The 16,598-nt window shown below is 46.9% G+C and overlaps 1 protein-coding gene across 4 annotated transcripts in view; it reads right to left on the reverse strand.

The window, feature by feature from the left end:
- The window catches only part of KCNS3 (potassium voltage-gated channel modifier subfamily S member 3), a 52,483-nt gene extending 39,567 nt beyond the window's left edge, over positions 1-12,916 (reverse strand). For 2 of the 4 annotated variants that reach the window (XM_060309753.1, XM_060309759.1), the window contains exons 1-2: positions 5,446-5,599; positions 2,865-3,006 (exon numbers count right to left, since the gene is read on the reverse strand). The gene's annotated coding sequence lies outside the window, so the exon portion shown is untranslated. Of the gene's footprint in view, positions 1-2,864; positions 3,007-5,445; positions 5,600-12,840 lie in introns of those variants that run through there. The other 2 variants (XM_060309754.2, XM_060309755.1) reach the window with 2 other exon arrangements.
- Positions 12,917-16,598: the final 3,682 nt, after the last annotated feature.

A 16,598-nucleotide genomic window follows, 5' to 3' on the forward strand; every position in this document is an offset into this window, starting at 1 on the left:
AGGTCATTTTAGGACAGAAAAGTCTAGAAAATTCTACCTTCTGAACTAGTAGGTAGATTTCTAGGACTGTAAGTCTGCTGTACAGAACTTGAGTCCACATGCACCCTCATCCACATGCCTGTACAGTCACGTGCGCACACCTGCATGGGGCACACACATACTCTCAGGAAGTTGCACATATGCATCACACACACTCACAGCCACACACAGGTACATTCTCATATCCACACACGGTGAGAGCTCCAGTGGTTCCCTGAGATTGTGAAAGCCCCAGATTTCTCCTTCATCAGAGCACTAAATTATGATATGAGTTATTTTCAATAACCTTGTATCCTGAACTGGAAGTAGAATGCTGAGTCATAACAAGTAAGAGCAAGAAAGCTCGGTAAGTCAATCCTTGACCACAGAGGTGCGCACATGGCCAAGCAGCAACAGGAGGATGCCCTTCCCTCCCCCATGTGGGTTCAGGGTCAGAAGGAAAATCCTGATGTGTGTGGCGGGAGGACAATTTGGACTTCATGAGGCCTCACCTTCATGGGGGATACTTCCATGAGAGTGTGAGTTAAGCTCCTACCTGAGCTTAACTGAGAAGACAGAGGTCTTCTCTCCAGGGCTGTTCCCCTAAATGAGTGTATCAATTGACTCAATCCCTGCTTGTATATATATATATATATATATATATATATATATATATATATACTTTTTTTTTTTTTTTTCTTTTGTGGTACATGGGCCTCTCACTGTTGTGGCCTCTCCCGTTGTGGAGCAACAGGTTCCGGACGTGCAGGCTCAGCAGCCATGGCTCACGGGCCCAGCCGCTCCGCGGCATGTGGGATCTTCCCGGACTGGGGCACGAACCCGCATCCTCTGGATCAGCAGGCGGACTCTCAACCACTGCGCCACCAGGGAAGCCCCCTGCTTGTATATTTTGATGTCTCCTAGAACTCACCCCCTGGCTCTGAGGCCAGTCCTCTGAGAGCTTGCTCAGCACTGCATGTTGTGCTAAGGACTTTGGAAAACACAAAGATGAAGGAACTTAATCCCTGCTCTCAAGAAGTGAGCATTCTATCCGAAAATCAACTGAGAAACAAATATGGAGAGCCGACTCCATAAAAATGTATGGATAATTACAGAAGTTGACATGAATCTAGAATGTCACTTGCTACCTTTAAAACCTTGAGAAATTCTAAGTTTTCTCATCCACAACTTGGGAATAATATCTGGTTCCTTCCAACATGGCTGTTAGCCATACCCCCTTCCTTGGGAGACGGGTCCCTTTGCCATTCCAGATGGCCCAGGCGTCTCCCTGGAAGCGATGCCAGGGGTCTGAGGGTGGGCCTGGCAGGACAGGAGAACCTCAACGTGGAATCCTTGTCTAGCCACTCATTAGAATTCAGACTGCTTCTCACAGACCTCAGTTCATCTCTCTCCTGAGCAGGTGCAGAGGCTGACGTTCCCATCCATCCATCGCCTCCCTGCAGGCACCTGGGCAGTCTGTTTCCTGGTGAGAAACCTGTAATCCTAGTTTACTCTTTTCAAATTGTCCAAACTATCCTCTGAACACCAGTCCCAGTGGATTTAGTTCTCTCTATTGGTGATCCCAGCCCACTTGGTGTTGGAAGTAAACTTTACCAATCAGAGCTCACTCCCAATTAGAAAACTGCCTGCCACTCAGCGATCTCCGAGATGCTGGAGAATTCACACTTGTCAGAAAGTACCAACTTTGGCTCCTCAGGGCAGGCTGGCACTCAGAGAACCATTTCTAACAGCCCTCCAACTCCTTCTATATAAAATGAAATATGCAAGCACCACCAAACAGTTAACATTGCTGAGAATTCTCTCAACTAGCTGCTAGAACAGGGAGAAGACCAAAATGAAAAAATCATCATCATAATCTTCTTAAAAAAAAAAAACTAAGGCTGTTCCTTTTCTTCCCCAACCATGAATTCATCTAGTGATACGTCTAAAATCTAACGCTGAAAACCACTGACCCTCTGTCAAACGGACTAGGGTAAATCCAAACTTGTGTACATTTTTAATCCATTTATATAGTGTCCAGTACTTCACACATATTTTAGATTTTCAGACTTTTTTGTGTTCAAATACGAGTAGGGATATATGCAAATTTAAGACGTGCATATGATGTCATTGATTTCTTTAATATGCTTCCTTAAATCATTACTCTGAGAATAATTCTTTTAGAAAATTCACCTAATATTGCATAGTGATATTTATACTAAAAACATGTAATTGGTATATATATATACCAATTAAATGTTTTATACATATATAGATATATATACATATATATGCGTGTATATCTATTTATATATATACACACACATATATCTTCGTCCGCTTAGCTGCTATAACAAAATATCATAGACTTGGTGGCTTAAAGAACAGGAATTTGTTTCTCACAGTTCTGGAAGCTGGAAAGTTCATAATCTAGGTGTCAGCAGATTTGATTCCTAGCGAGAACTCTCTTCCTGGTCTATATACAGCCATCTTCTTTCTCTGTGTTCACAGCCTTTCCTTGGTATGTGCTATGGTGAGAACGCTCTCTGTCTTCTTTTGAGGATACTAATCCCATCATAAGGGTTCCACTCTAATGAACTAATTCAAACCTAATTATCATCACATTGGAAGTTGGGGCCTCAACATATGAGTTTTGGGAGGACACAAACCTTCAGCCTGTAACTGCTCTACACACACACACACACACACACACACACAAACACACACACGTATATAGTGTGTAGATACTTTGCTTCTGCTAAATCTGGTAACCTAGCTCCTACCAGTTCATCCCCTGCATGCCCCCGCCCCACCCTGACCCTCAACATATGCACACAAATCTGTACCCTTAGGAAACTGGTAGCATCCACACTGCTGCCCTGGGGCTGTCCAGGCTGGACCACAGATCCAGTGTCTGCTCATGTCCTCCTACTAACTCTGCTATGGTGTTGAAGAGCTCACCTCTCTCGTGAAGGAATCCAACTTTCTCTAAAAAAAAAAAAAAAAAAACCCATGTTGAATGACATACAGTTATAAAATTCTCTGCATAGCTCAGAAATTTATTTCTCCCAGTTCTGGAAGCTGGAAAGTCTATGATCAAGGTGGTAGCACATTTGGTGTCTGGCGAGAGCCGGCTTCCTGGTTCATGGATGGCCATCTTCCCACTGTGTCTTCACGTGATGGAAGGAAGCCGAGTAGTTTGTGTCAGAATTGAATTGACCCAGTTGATGTCTACAGAGAACTGGAGAATTGCTTGGAGTGGAAAACCCATACATTTGGTGTCGGAACTGTTGTGACAATGAAAAACAGTTCACAGAAAAAGTGGGGGTGGGGACAATACAAGGGACCAAACTCCCCGCCTTCCTGTGGTTTGTTGTGTCAGGGATGTGCTGTTTCCCCAGAGGCTGAGGCCAGGCATCGGGCAGACACTATGGGATGCAGCTCAACCCGGCCCATCTTGCAGCTACTCCCCCCCCAGGGAGGGACTCCATCAGCAAAAGGCCCTGAACTGGGCACTGGTGGCAGGAGAAAAGGAGGAGGGAAGAGTAAGGTTTCCCACGGGCAGGGACTGAGCAGTGGGGAGCCTGGGGGCCCACTAAAAACCCGGCCCCCTGAAGCTATCAGAGCCATCAGTGTCAGCCAGAGCAGCAGTGGTGGTCGGCAGGGAGAAGACTGTATCTGTGCCCACCCAGGTAGAGACCAGCCCTTTATCCTTCATTCAGGGGTGTGCTCACTCCAGCTCAAATCTCTTCCCAACTCAACCTCCAGTGACTCCACATCACTAACTTGAAATCAGCCTTGGGGGTGGGGCGGGGGGGTGGAGGGCATTTACTCCACGGAAATGTGCCAGCTCTGCAGATCAGGGAATCTTTTCCAGGGAGCTGGTTGTTAAACATTTACCAGCACACCACTGCCCACTTTCCACCTCCCTGCCCAACACTCTGCTGGATTAAAGACTAGACCAGGCAGGAGAAACAGAGGAAGAGAAAGAGGAGAGGGAGGCCATGCCCCACTCCCTACTCCATGCCCTTCAAGCATGGCAGTGACCTAAAATGGGCCGGAAGAACAACTCTGAACCACATGTGAGGTTGGCATCATGAACTGGACTGGACTAGTTTGAATCAAAGGAAATAACCAGAGCCTGTGAAATCTGCCCAGGATGTGGCGAAGGGGGCTGGCCATATTCCAGTTGTGGAAAGTGATTGTAAGAAACGGCACTATTCTGTGTTCATGCCCCTGAGTAGAGGGTCCTCAGAAAACCCGTTCCATCAGTCTCCCCACTGCACTTAGTAGGACTGCTGATAATCCTGGGTTAATCGCCTCCCTCTTGCGGCTCCAGTGTTCTCCCCTGTACAGAGGTGACTGGAGGAGATGCTCTCTCCTCTCTCATACATGTGATGCTCCTCCGTGAATTACACACACACGCAATACACATACACATACCCCATACACTGAACACACACACACGCCCTGCAGGACACCAGCTTAGTCATCACTGAGGCTGACAGTCCACCATCCTCTGGGGATTTCACAACCAAGAGAGAGGACAGGAGGCCCGAAGTGGAGGCAAGATGCCTGACGGAGGGGGCTGGCAGCCTTGTCCTTGTGCTGGGAGCCCGGAAGGTTTGGAATAAGGGTCTGTGGAGAGTTATAATGTCCTCTGCATTCTGCTCACCCACTTACGTGGTTTTTAAGAGAAACTGTCTGCAGAGAACACGCAGGAGTATATTTATTGATCAACGTAATCTGAAATGGGACGATCTAGGGCAGGAGCATCCCTAGAAGGGCAGACTGTGCCCCCTGTCACTGCAGCTTACCCCTGAGCTGCCCCCTGCCCCTCTCCTCAGTTCCGGGCAGCGGCGGAAAGAGCACTGCCCAGCAGTGGCTAAAGAAGGGAAAACTGAGGCCAGGAGGCTTATTGGTCAGCCTCGACTCAAAAATAAACCTGAAGAGGATTTCTTTTCCAATCATCAGTTCAACCTCATCCCGTCAAATGACTCTTTTTTGCCCTTAGTGACACCCGGGGAAATGCCACAACCTGTCAGGTAGTTGTGTTTGTTAAAAGTCCAGGATAGTTTGAAATAAGAGATGCAAACAGGCAATATGCACAGCTGTCACTCCCCAGGTCCCGGCTGGTCTTGAGGCTGAAGGGACCCAAGTCAGAGACACCTAGGAGTGGAAGGCGTGACTGCTCTCTCCCAACAGCCCCCTTTCTTCTCTAGGAGCAAGACCTCCCTATATTAGGGCAGGGAGGAGAGAAAGGGGGAAAAACAAGCATTTTGTGGTGTGTGTGTGTGTGTGTGTGCTTTATCGCCGCCTCTCCCCAGGGCTCTTCTCGCTCAGGTGGCTCAGGGTGGATCTGCAGCATCTCTGTTCAGCCAGGTGCCCAGTCTCACCTTCATTCAGTCTCCTCCCCGAATCTCTCACCTTCGTTCAGTCTCCTCCCCGAATCTCCAGGAGCCTCCAGCTTCTGACCCGTGCTGCGGGACTTTGCCTTGCACTTCGGTTCCTAGAGATATGTAGGGGCCAGAGGAAAAGCCCTACGTATCCCAACAGAGCAGAGGGTGCCCGGTCTCCTGCCCCTGAGCTACACCCTTCAGATCTGAGAATGCCTTTCTCAGTCCCAGCCTCCTTTAGGCACTTCGCCCTCGCTAAATGGGGCCAGCGAATGTTATCAAGGAGGGCTTAGGGCAGGTGTTATTTCAGTTTGGGGCCCTTCCAGGAACTGGGACGGTCAGGTCTCACTCTGCTCTCTGCGTTCAAGTTGTTCACTAGCATCCCCGCGGCGCCTCCTAAAAGCCATCGGAGGGGCACGGGCTCCGCCCTGTGGCCGACTCCTAACATTGCACCTGCACGGGATTACAGCCTCCGAAAATTCAAATCTGTCTTAATCCTACACGTGAAAATCCTCAATTTACGATTCTGTTATTTACTCCTAGTAGGCTTTCCATGGGCACAGAATGTATGAAGATCTATGTCCTTCTTTTCTCACTTAACTGCCCAATTTAATTCTGCTACTCTTGGGCATTTTTTAATGTAAGAAATTCCTTGTGCAAAGTATTTAAAAACTTGCTAAAATACTGAGAAACGATCACTTGTTTTACACTGGATAGTTTTCTCTCTCTCTCTCTCTCACACACACACACACACACACATTTAGGGAATCTTTATTTTTCCAAGTAGAAGTTGGAGGTGGAAGGAGAGAAGGGAGTTTCTTATAGGCTTTCTTGAGTGTGTGTCCCTAATTTGCCAGGCACTGTTTACATGAGAACATTGTGACACAATAAATCCCTATTTTACAGATTAACAAAAAAAAAAAAACCTCAGTTCAGAAGAGTTAAGTAATCTTCCCGAGGTCACACAGCTGATGAGTGTCAAGACCAGGAATGAAGCACTTTCATTACCCCAAAGCCCTGAGATACTAGACCTGCCAAATTCGAGCTTCCTCCTGTCCCTGGAAATGGTATCATTGAAGGATATCAGTTGGGACAGTGTCCAGAGGTTTTTGGATCAATTTTACATATTCATCCAGAATGGCTCTGGCTCTGCCGCAGTTCCCCCCAATGAATGCTCACACTGCCCTCAGGGCAGAGTCTCCTCACCCCCTCCCTGTCCTTGGAAGGTACACTCTGCCCACTGTTCCCACAGTGGGAATCGTTTCCAATGACAGAGACTTGACAGAGCCCTGTGTTGTTGAGACCATCTGGACGACGTACATGACTGAACCCTATTAAGGCCTCTATATAAACTTTTAAGATTCCTGGGGGCAGGTGTGGTGACCTACTTGTGTTGCAGCCTCCCAAGACAAGCCTGGTATGTAAGTTCCCTTGCTTATTAAACCTGCTGCCTACCGGTCTGGAGTGATCTGCCCCTTCTTTGGTCTCTCCTTGACCTCCATGTGCAGGAGCCCGTTTCAGATCTCACACAGCAGCCTAGGGGCTGGGTTACCAGGGGAGATTAACTTCACCCCCATATCCCCAGTCCCTAGCACAATCCCTGGTAAATAGCAGGTCCTCATTAAAAGGGTCGTAACCCATGACAGATTCCTGCCATGGAAAGTTCTTATTCCAATAAGGAGAGAGGTGTTCTCTATGTGTACACACATAGGCAGGTTCACTCGCTCCCAGGCTGATTCCATTTAGTCTTGGCCAAATATCTCACAGGTCTTTCTCAGCTACCCATTTAATATGCACATCGAACCAAAAGCTGCAGAGAACATTTTTTTAATTTGGATAAATATATATTCTTTCTCATCCTAGTTTTCCTTTCCTGCTCAGCAAAACCAAGACCTTGCAATAGGGGTGCCAATTTAGCAAATAAACATACAGGATGTCCTGTTAAATTTGAATTTCAGATAAACATGGATACTTTTTTACCATAAGTATGTCCTAAATATTGCAACTATAATAATTGCAATATTCCCCAGATTATCTGAAATTCTAATTTAACGGGGTATCCTGTATTTTATTTGGCAGCCCTACTTGGGGGCCTCTCCTGGAGTGTTTGTGGAACATTCCAAAACATTCAGTGTTTGTGGAAAGGGAAGCCTTGGGAAGGAGTCTGCAGATGGCGGAGGCCTCCTTGCAGGGCAGCGGTTCTGGACCTGCCTTGTTTCTAGGAAGAGGAGGAAGGGCCGCTATAGTGGATTCTCCTAGTGATTGCAAGCCCCACTGAGGACAGGCCCATGCTGACAGGCCAAGCAGAAAGCAGAGCTCGTCTGCAGAGATAAAAGGCCAAAAGTCTGGGCTGGGCCTCATCTTGTACCTGGCTGCATGTCTTGCCGTGAGGTGAACAACTGTACCTGGCTCTTACTGTAGGTCTGCAGCTGAGAGAGGCCACAGGACCTCAGGGCTCTCGGCTATTTGAAAATACGAGTTGGAAGATTAGTCCCTGTCCTCGAGATATGGCTCTCTCCCTCTCTCTCTCTGCATCTGTCTGTATGTGCGTGTGTGTGTGCGCGTGTGTGTGTGTCTGTGTCTGTGTCTGTGTCTGTCTGTCTATGCATATCTGTCTGTCTATCTCTGTCTCTCCTCACCCGCCCAGCCCTCTTACTGACACTGTTTGGTAAATTTCTCTCAATGCCTCTCAAAGCAGGATGCGGGGGAAGGCATTCAAGTGCAGACTTAGCAGTGGAGTGTGTGCTGTCTTTGATCACAGATTAATTCTTCTTGGAGCTTCCGTTTTCAGACCTGGGGCTCCTGTTACAGGTAGTTGATGAGGTTTTTCTTGTCCACCTGGGCATGGCACGGCTAAAAGTGATATTCAGAGGCTCAACGCCCCCCTTGTCTTTGCTTCACGTAGCTTCCTGTCCCTGGACCGTGTGGGGAGCCTCATGTGAACAGCCGCGGGGTCTGCACGTAGCAGAGGCAGTATCTGGACTTGCATGTAGTTGGTGAGCCTCGTCATCTGGGGACAGTCTTGGCTACACTTCATTCTCATGGGGAAGGGGGAGTCGTTATCTCACTCGGTTTTAATCATGCCAAAGGATTGCCTACTTTGCAAGTAGAGCTCAGCAAGGCCTCCTGTTTCCCACAAATCCCTGGTACTTCCTGGCTTCCTCGGTGTCAACACAGCCCTGATTTGCCATCTGTAGAGTATTTCCCTAAATCCTAGCCCTCTAGCCATAGCATAATTGGCAGATTTCACATGTGGGTGGATTTATGTATATAAACAGTTGCCTATTACCAATAAGGAACAGCCCACACTTCAGAAAGGAGCTATGTGTCTTATAGAAACCACAAAATATCATGGAGAGCGCTAAAAACTGCGTTTAACTTCACCTCTGTTGTTCACTAGCTGTGTGACCTTGAAGGGTACTTAACCGTGTGATCCTCAGTTTCCCCAGAAGTTGCAGACGCATGATGTCATGTGTTTTGCAGAGGGAGATGCATGGATGAAATACTTGTCAAGGGTCCAGCAGAGCCCCTGCCACATCATAGTAACTTATTCCTTAACAGCAATAATTGGGCACCTACATTATACCAGACACTTCCTGGAGGTTGAGAGAGATGGGGTCAATGAGACTACAAAAATTTCTATTTTTATTTAAAAAAAAAAAGAGAGAGAGAGAGAGGACAGGCCTTGGGTCAAGTGCCTGAGTTTGAATTCTGGCTCCATCTCTCCTTAGCTGTGTAATTTAGGCAAGATTTTTCTCATCTATAAAGTGGGGGCTGGTAGACTGACACCTAAAGCTGAATAGGGAGAAGGGGGTAAGAAGGTGTCTGGGGCTCTATTCAGACCAGTTTGGCTCAGGAAGAAAAATAGATGAGGCCCTGGCTGCCCAGTGTGGCTACAGCATCCTGTAGGACCACTGGGAGTGTGTGGGCATCTCTCCTCAACCACTACACTTGTGTACAGGTGTGACCCAAGCCCTCTAAGGCACATTTAGCCTCGGAAGTGGCTATAGGCTTGGAGTTCGGGATCTTCCCCGAGTTACTAATATATTAGCAGTCTCACCCTTGGCTTCCCCAAGCCCTTTCTTGGGGAAAGGACATCAGCTGAGTCAGACACAAGCACCACTCAGGGCTGGAGTTGGACCCCTACCCAAAGAGTCCATGACCTTTGAGGTAAATGTTGAGATTTGATAGTTCCATGTTAATTTTTTTTATCATCCTATGATGATTCAGTCATTAATGGAAGCTTCTTTCTTCCCAATCAGATTTGCTACATTATCTACATTTGAAAGAATTTATGGGTAACAGTTTATCCAAGGGCTTTCATGGAACCACTAGAAAGCAAGCTACAGAGCTAAATACATAATACTGAGACATCACCTAGGCTCAGATCAGCTCTAGCACCTAAACTAAGTAGTAAATTTTCTTCATATACACATATAGTCAAGACTCTGAATCCTCTTGTATGAATATTTTTGTTTGGTGTCAGAACTGACTGCATAACCTACTAGCTCTTATTTGCCCACATTCCCTTGAGGCCAACTAGACAACAACCGTGAAGACTTTAGAACCTGTGTACAGGGTGGGATTGAGGACAAAATCACCACAAAACAGAAAATGATATTTTAACCCCCCTCCTTCATTACTCTGAAACCACTTTGGAAATCTCTTCCAGATATAATCTGTACTCTCCTAGGAGGTAAGTCCTTCCAGAATCGCTGCTTCACTAAAGTTACTTTTGAAAGACAGTCAAACCCTTGCTTATATGAAAGGTTTGTCTATTAGTTATCCCTTCTCTTCTGAAAAATTAATAGGTAAGATATTTTTATACTTTTATAACGTAAAGCTCCATGCTTGACACAGTAGCTATAGCACTCTATAAATGAGGAAATAAAAACTCTTAAACAAGGAATTCACAACCGAAGAAATCTATGGATGAAAGCTGATTACTGGCATACCATATTGTTCCATCTGTCTCATTTTTTGCCTAATTTCTCTCCTCACTAATTTTGCTTTGGGTGGTCAGTTTGGAGCAGTAAAGAATGCTTTAGTTTCACCTGAGATGACCACAGACTCCTAAGCAGGAATAATTACTAAAATGCAAGAATGTCTTTGACTTAACATGTTATATCCAAGTAGAGTTATGTTCAGGATTAGTAATACTTTTTGAATCTGAGGATGCCTGTCTTTTATCAGTTCTGGGATACTCTCAGCCATTGTATCTTCAAATATTACTTTACCCATTCTCCTTTTTTGGAACATCTATTAGACACGTGTTAAACCTTTATTTTTCCATGTCTCGTTTTGTTCACATTTTTCACCTGCATCTTTGTTACTTTTATTTTTTTTTGACTGCGTCAGGTCTTTGTTGCAGCAGGATCTTCGTTGAGGAGTATGGTATCTTTCGTTGCGGTGCTCCCCGGCTTCTCTCTAGTTGTGGTGTGCGGGTTTTCTCTCTCTAGTTGAGTCAGGCAGGCTCAGTAGTTGCCCCGCAGCATGTGGGATCTTAGTTCCCCGACCAGGGATTGAACCCGCATCCCCTGCTTTGGAAGGTGGTTTCTTTACCACTGGACCACCAGAGAAATCCCCTTTGTTACATTCTGAATAAATCATTTAGATGTACATTCCACTTATCAAATTCTCTTCAGCTAGGGACTTCCCTGGTGGCACAGTGGTTAAGAATCCCTGCCAATGCAGGACACAGGTTCAGTCCCTGGTCCGGGAAGATCCCACATGCCGCAGAGCAACTAAGCCTGTACACCACAACTACTGAGCCTGTGCTCTAGAGCCCATGCACCACAACTACTGAGTCCTCATGCCACTACTACTGAAGCCCTATGTATCATGCAGACTCGTGGCTATATTGCTTCCATTAGGCTCCAAACACACCATTAAATTCTACTATGACTAAGAATTCACAGCATAAAATTTACTGAATAATGTTGTAAAAGCTGTTTATCAGTTTTCAGTTTTTAGATTTAACCTATGAATAAAACACAGAACAACTCATTGTAATTAGAAAACAAGATTTATTGTTATAAATCTTGCCAATATAAAAAAAATGGAATAATTAGGAGACGCAGTATTTGAAAAAGAGTAAATGCCGATTTCTTGGTCTTTCATATATATCATTTAAAATCATAAGGCAAACTCCAGAATAAAAAAGTGTAGGGCTTCCCTGGTGGCACAGTGGTTGAGAATCTGCCTGCCAATGCAGGGGACATGGGTTTGAGCCCTGGTCTGGGAGGATCCCACATGCCGCGGAGCAACTGGGCCCGTGAGCCACAACTACTGAGCCTGCGCGTCTGGAGCCTGTGCTCCGCAACGAGAGGCCTCGATAGTGAGAGGCCCGCGCACCGCAATGAAGAGTGGCCCCCGCTCGGCGCAACTAGAGAAAGCCCTCGCACAGAAACGAAGACCCAACACAGCCAATAAATAAATAAATTTTTTTTAAGTGTAGTAGTTGTCTAGACGAGGAAAGCTAATTGTACTTTGCATTTTCAGTTCCTCCATACTGTCTGAACTTTTTATTTTTTTTTATTTTGCTATGAAATGAATTGAAACATATTTTAAGTAATACTATGATTTCAAGACTGAATTACAGGTAACAGCTTCCTTCTGTAGTTTAGTTTGGGTCTCTGCCTCCAGGCTGGATCATTGACTGCCAGCCCAGTCTCTGCCATCATGAGGCCACCTACCCCCTGCTGCCCCATTGGGGACAAGAAATTCACCTCCTGCCAACTCTCCTCTGCTGAGCTTGCTGATTTAACTTTTTGAGAAAAATGTCAGCTAATTCACCAGAGCTCCTGAACTTAAGGGGAAGGAAATTAGCATTCGCTTCATCCATCACTGTGCATGTCACTGTCCCATTTAATCTCTCGCTCCTGGCCATGAAGTAAGCTTTGTTCCCCCATTTTGCAGATAAGACAATTACCTGGAGTTTATGAACCTTGTGACTTTGGAGGCATTGCTAAGGAACTCCAAAGCAGAGCACTTTTTACTAAACCACCAGGCTTCTCCGTTTCCCGGACCACGAAACAAAGCTGTCCCTCTGCTTTGGCACCAAGTCTGTTCAGAGCCTGGCTGAGAGGAAGGGACGTGGCCTTCGTTCCCCCTCCCACCCCCAGGCTCACGCTTGAGCACCGCTGAGGGTCGCATCTGCGCTGCTTTTCCCTCTCCTCAGTCCAGGACCAGGTCTGCAGGATTGCCTACTCGCCCGGAAATAACGTTTTCTGAATGGATTCCTTGTTTTCCAGCCAAGGGGCCTCCCTGACAGCGGAACAGTCGGCCGACGCCCCTCGAAGCCGGGCGAGCGCTGAGCCGGGCTGCGGGGACAGGGCTCGCTGTCCCCTCGCCGCCCAATTCAGATACCCGAGGGCAGGTGGGTCTGGAAGCAGCGACTGGGTGCCTGGTGGGTAGGGAAACTGACCTCAGCATTTCAGGAAAAAAGCCTCCGTTCACAGGATGGACGGGGAATTCCAAAAGTGGGGGAAATAGGATCTGCCTCGGGTTCCTGCTTCCGCAAAGACGCGCTGCCCTAGGGCTACAGGTCCTCGGCGTTGTTGGACGTACTCCGGGCTCCAGAATGGAAACTGTTGCTCCTTCCTGGTATTTGAAATACACAAACACCAAACAAACAGGAAACAAGGCCATGGCGTTTCTCCAGCACCTCTTGTTCCTTTTAACTAGAGCCCTTTGTGACGGAGGCCCTGGTCCCTCCGGCCCCCCAGGGGCCCACTTCGGCGCCTCCAGCCTTGTCAACAGCGTGAAAAGCCCGCTCTGGGAGCCCCTCGGAGGCTCGCCCGCTGCGGTGATTAGGGGCGGGGGCAAGGGGACACCGGAGCAGGACGGACTGAAAGGACCTCTTTTGCAAGAACCAGAGAGCCCGAAAAGTGACTGGAGCGTTTTACTTGGATGTGCATGCTTTTTTAAACCGCTGGGTCACCCCCTAAACAAGAAAACTGAAAGATCAAAATAGGGAGGGGTTTGCATTTCCTTAACTCGCTGCAAATGGAGAAATACATCTGTCCCTCCCCCATTCCTGAAGCTTATCATTTAAGAATTAATCACAGATAGTGCTACGCTCAGAAGCCTCCTGAGTAATCATCCCTCCCGTGTGATCATCACTCTTTAGTTTCTACGTTCAGGTTCTTTATCTGAATTAGGGTAGTGCTGCTGGGGGCGGTGGGGGCTTGGGGAAGCTTTGGAACCAATTAGCCCTTTACTGCAAAGACTTGCTTCTCCTCTCTGAGCCTCATTTTCGTCTGTAAAATGGGGATGGTAGCATCGACCTCACAGACCTGCTGGGAGTGTGTTCGGATGTGGAAGCACTCGGCAGGCACTCTGTTTTGATAGTTATGCACTGAAGCGAACATTCAGGAACAACAGAACACTCACGGGTGGATCAGAATTTGGAAATGTCTTTTGCACTGGCTTGTCCAGAGCTTTCCAAAGCAGGGCCCACCTTTCCCTTCTCGCCACTTCTCCTGGTCCCTCATTCACCCTCCTCTCCAGTTCCACTGGGGTGCTCTGCCTTCTGTGTCCGTCCCAGCCCTCCAGCCTCAGCTCTCTCATTCTGTAACCCCTCAACCCCTCCTTCCTGCGCTTCCAATCCCCAGAGAATGCCCCTCCAGACTCACTCTCTGAGCCACAGTCCTCTCAACCAATCATGGAATCGTATTCCTCCACCACTAGAGCATAAGCTTGCAAAGGCTTGGGGTCCTGTCTCTCTCCCAAAAACCAAACACAGGCTAAGAAACATGCCATCAGCTCATCAACTCTTGTTCGGCGAATAAATTCATCATCTTCACATAGTCTTACAGAACAAAGGTGTTTGCTGAGTCCAACCCCTTAGTTTAGCATCCGGGCCCTTTGTAACCTGTATCCAAACTCACTCTCTACTCTCTGTCTCGGCCCAGGTGCCCTCATACCGCGTCTCTCACTGATTCCTGCCTTTGGACCTTTGCTTTTGCTGTTCTTTTTCTCTCGAACTGCCCTTGTGCCCTATCAAGTTTCCACTTCTCCATCTAGGTTCAAGTTCAGTGCCAGCTAACCTACGAAGCCAGGTACCCCGTCTAACAGAACCCCTCTTTCCTTCCCTTATTCCCACTGATTTTAGGCACCCTTTAAAAATGTCTATCGCTTTATTTTTTGCCTGTATATGCTTATTCAGGTACTGGCCTGTCTCCCCCAACTCCATTTAAACTTCTTGAGAACGAAGACTACATTTTGTCCTCACAAGGTCATTATGAGGATTAAATGAGATCATGTAGGTTAAGAAAGCACAAGGTGACTTGTGTTCAATTTGTGTCATCTTGATCACCCTTCACCCACTTCTTGCTCCAAGGCCTAGTACTCAGCTAGCTTCACATATGCTTGATAACCCATACTGCATGAATTATTAAAAAATGAAAGGGGCCTTAAATGCAAGCAACGCTGCATGGAGGTCTATGCTCACAAGCAGCAAAGGATGAACACTGCCTGACTGGACCTAGCGATGAAAGAAGATTCTGGCTATATCTGCTTCATTTCTCCCCCTTCTCTCCCTAGGAGAGCTCTAGAGCTGGACGGGTGTGATCAGAACAGAGGGAGGGGCCGATGGTGGGGAGAGCGGGAGGGGGGAAGGACAAAAGTGGGGAGGAGATTTTTTCGAAAAAATAAAATATGAGTGAGATACAGCAAAAGCAGAAGTGGAAAGATGATTTTAAGAAATATCACTAAAGACTGGATTTCTTCGTGGATATGTAAAGAAGTACAACAGAAGAAGTAAAACAAGAAAAACTTGAGGATTTAGTAACTGAGCCAGTGGATCACATCGTCAATTGCTCATTACAAGTGCGTGATGTTCTATGCCAGGTGCATTGATCGGGACACGGTTATGTAACCACCTGAGTTAGGCTGTGGGTGAGAGAGGCTTCTCTCATGTTGAGAGTCAGTTTCCCCACAGCTGGAAGGAGGTTCAAGCCCTCAGCCTCCCGGTCCCGCTATCCTGTCCATCTCCCTTCCCTGCCCGCCAAACTCACCCTGTGAGCTTCAACCAAACCAGCCAGCTTCTGATCCCCAAACCCCAGCGCTTTCTCAGACCTCTGTGCTTTTGCGCACGCTGTTTCCTCTGTTCAGGATACCCTTGGCTCTCTAGAGGACAACTTCAAGAGCCTCCTCCTGTGTGACGCCTTCCCTGAGTCCCGCCAGGGGCATCAGGTCCTTTCATCTCTTTACTTGTCCTTCTCCCTCGCTGGGCTGCGTGCACCTCTGCTCTGCATCTGCGCCGCCGAAGGGCTGACGCTGAAATCTGACTCCCGTCTCCTTCCCTAGCCCTCATATCTGGTCTAGCAGCTCCCACCATTATTGCATGTCTCCCCTCTGTTTCAGTGCCGGGGTATTCAGCCCACTGCCTGACTCTCAGCTGTGCCAGAATATATTAGGCTTTTGATGTGTGTTAGAATCCTGGAACTTAAATTACTTAAATGTCACCTGCTTTCTCTGCTAGGAAGTAATTAGATGTGCAGTAAAAACAGGGATGGGAATCTCTTGGGGATGCAAATTCTCGAGTTATGAAGGGGAATAAAATTCTGTTCAAGGGTTTAGGCTTTCGTCACCCTTCCTTACATGCAGATACAGATTGTTTTGTGTGCACACTGATGAGATTCAAAAATTCAGAAAAGGTTCCATGGAAAACCCACTTGAAAAAATGTTACCATAGAGCACATTTTGTTGTTCTGTTGTTATGAGGATCCCCTTAGGGGCAGGCTTTAAGGCACAACTAGATTTCCTTTGGAGACAGAAGAGTTTAGCCAGAAAGTACCAGACCAGGAGTTTAAACACTTGGATTCTGGTACCAGAGCTGCCATTTATTCCCAGTTACGATATTTTGTCATTATGAGCCTTAATAGTCTCATCTGTAAACTGGACATAACAATCCTTGTTCAACTTCATATATAATTAGGTTAAGTAGGAATTAAAGAATCAAATAGGATAACGTATGTGAAATGTTTTGTAATCACTAAACCAATATAAAGACACACCTGGTGTAATAGTAAGGGCTTGGTGTGGAACGTGCTGGGGTTTGATTCCTGGGTCTGCTGCTGATATGTTGCGTGAACTTGGATTAGTTTTCAGTTCTCTGTGCCTCAGTTTTCTCATCTATAAAATGGGGAAAACTTTAGTCCTTATTTCATAGGGTAGTAA

This window comes from Globicephala melas, chromosome 12, assembly GCF_963455315.2.
Source record: "Globicephala melas chromosome 12, mGloMel1.2, whole genome shotgun sequence".
NCBI classification, from domain to species: domain Eukaryota; kingdom Metazoa; phylum Chordata; class Mammalia; order Artiodactyla; family Delphinidae; genus Globicephala; species Globicephala melas.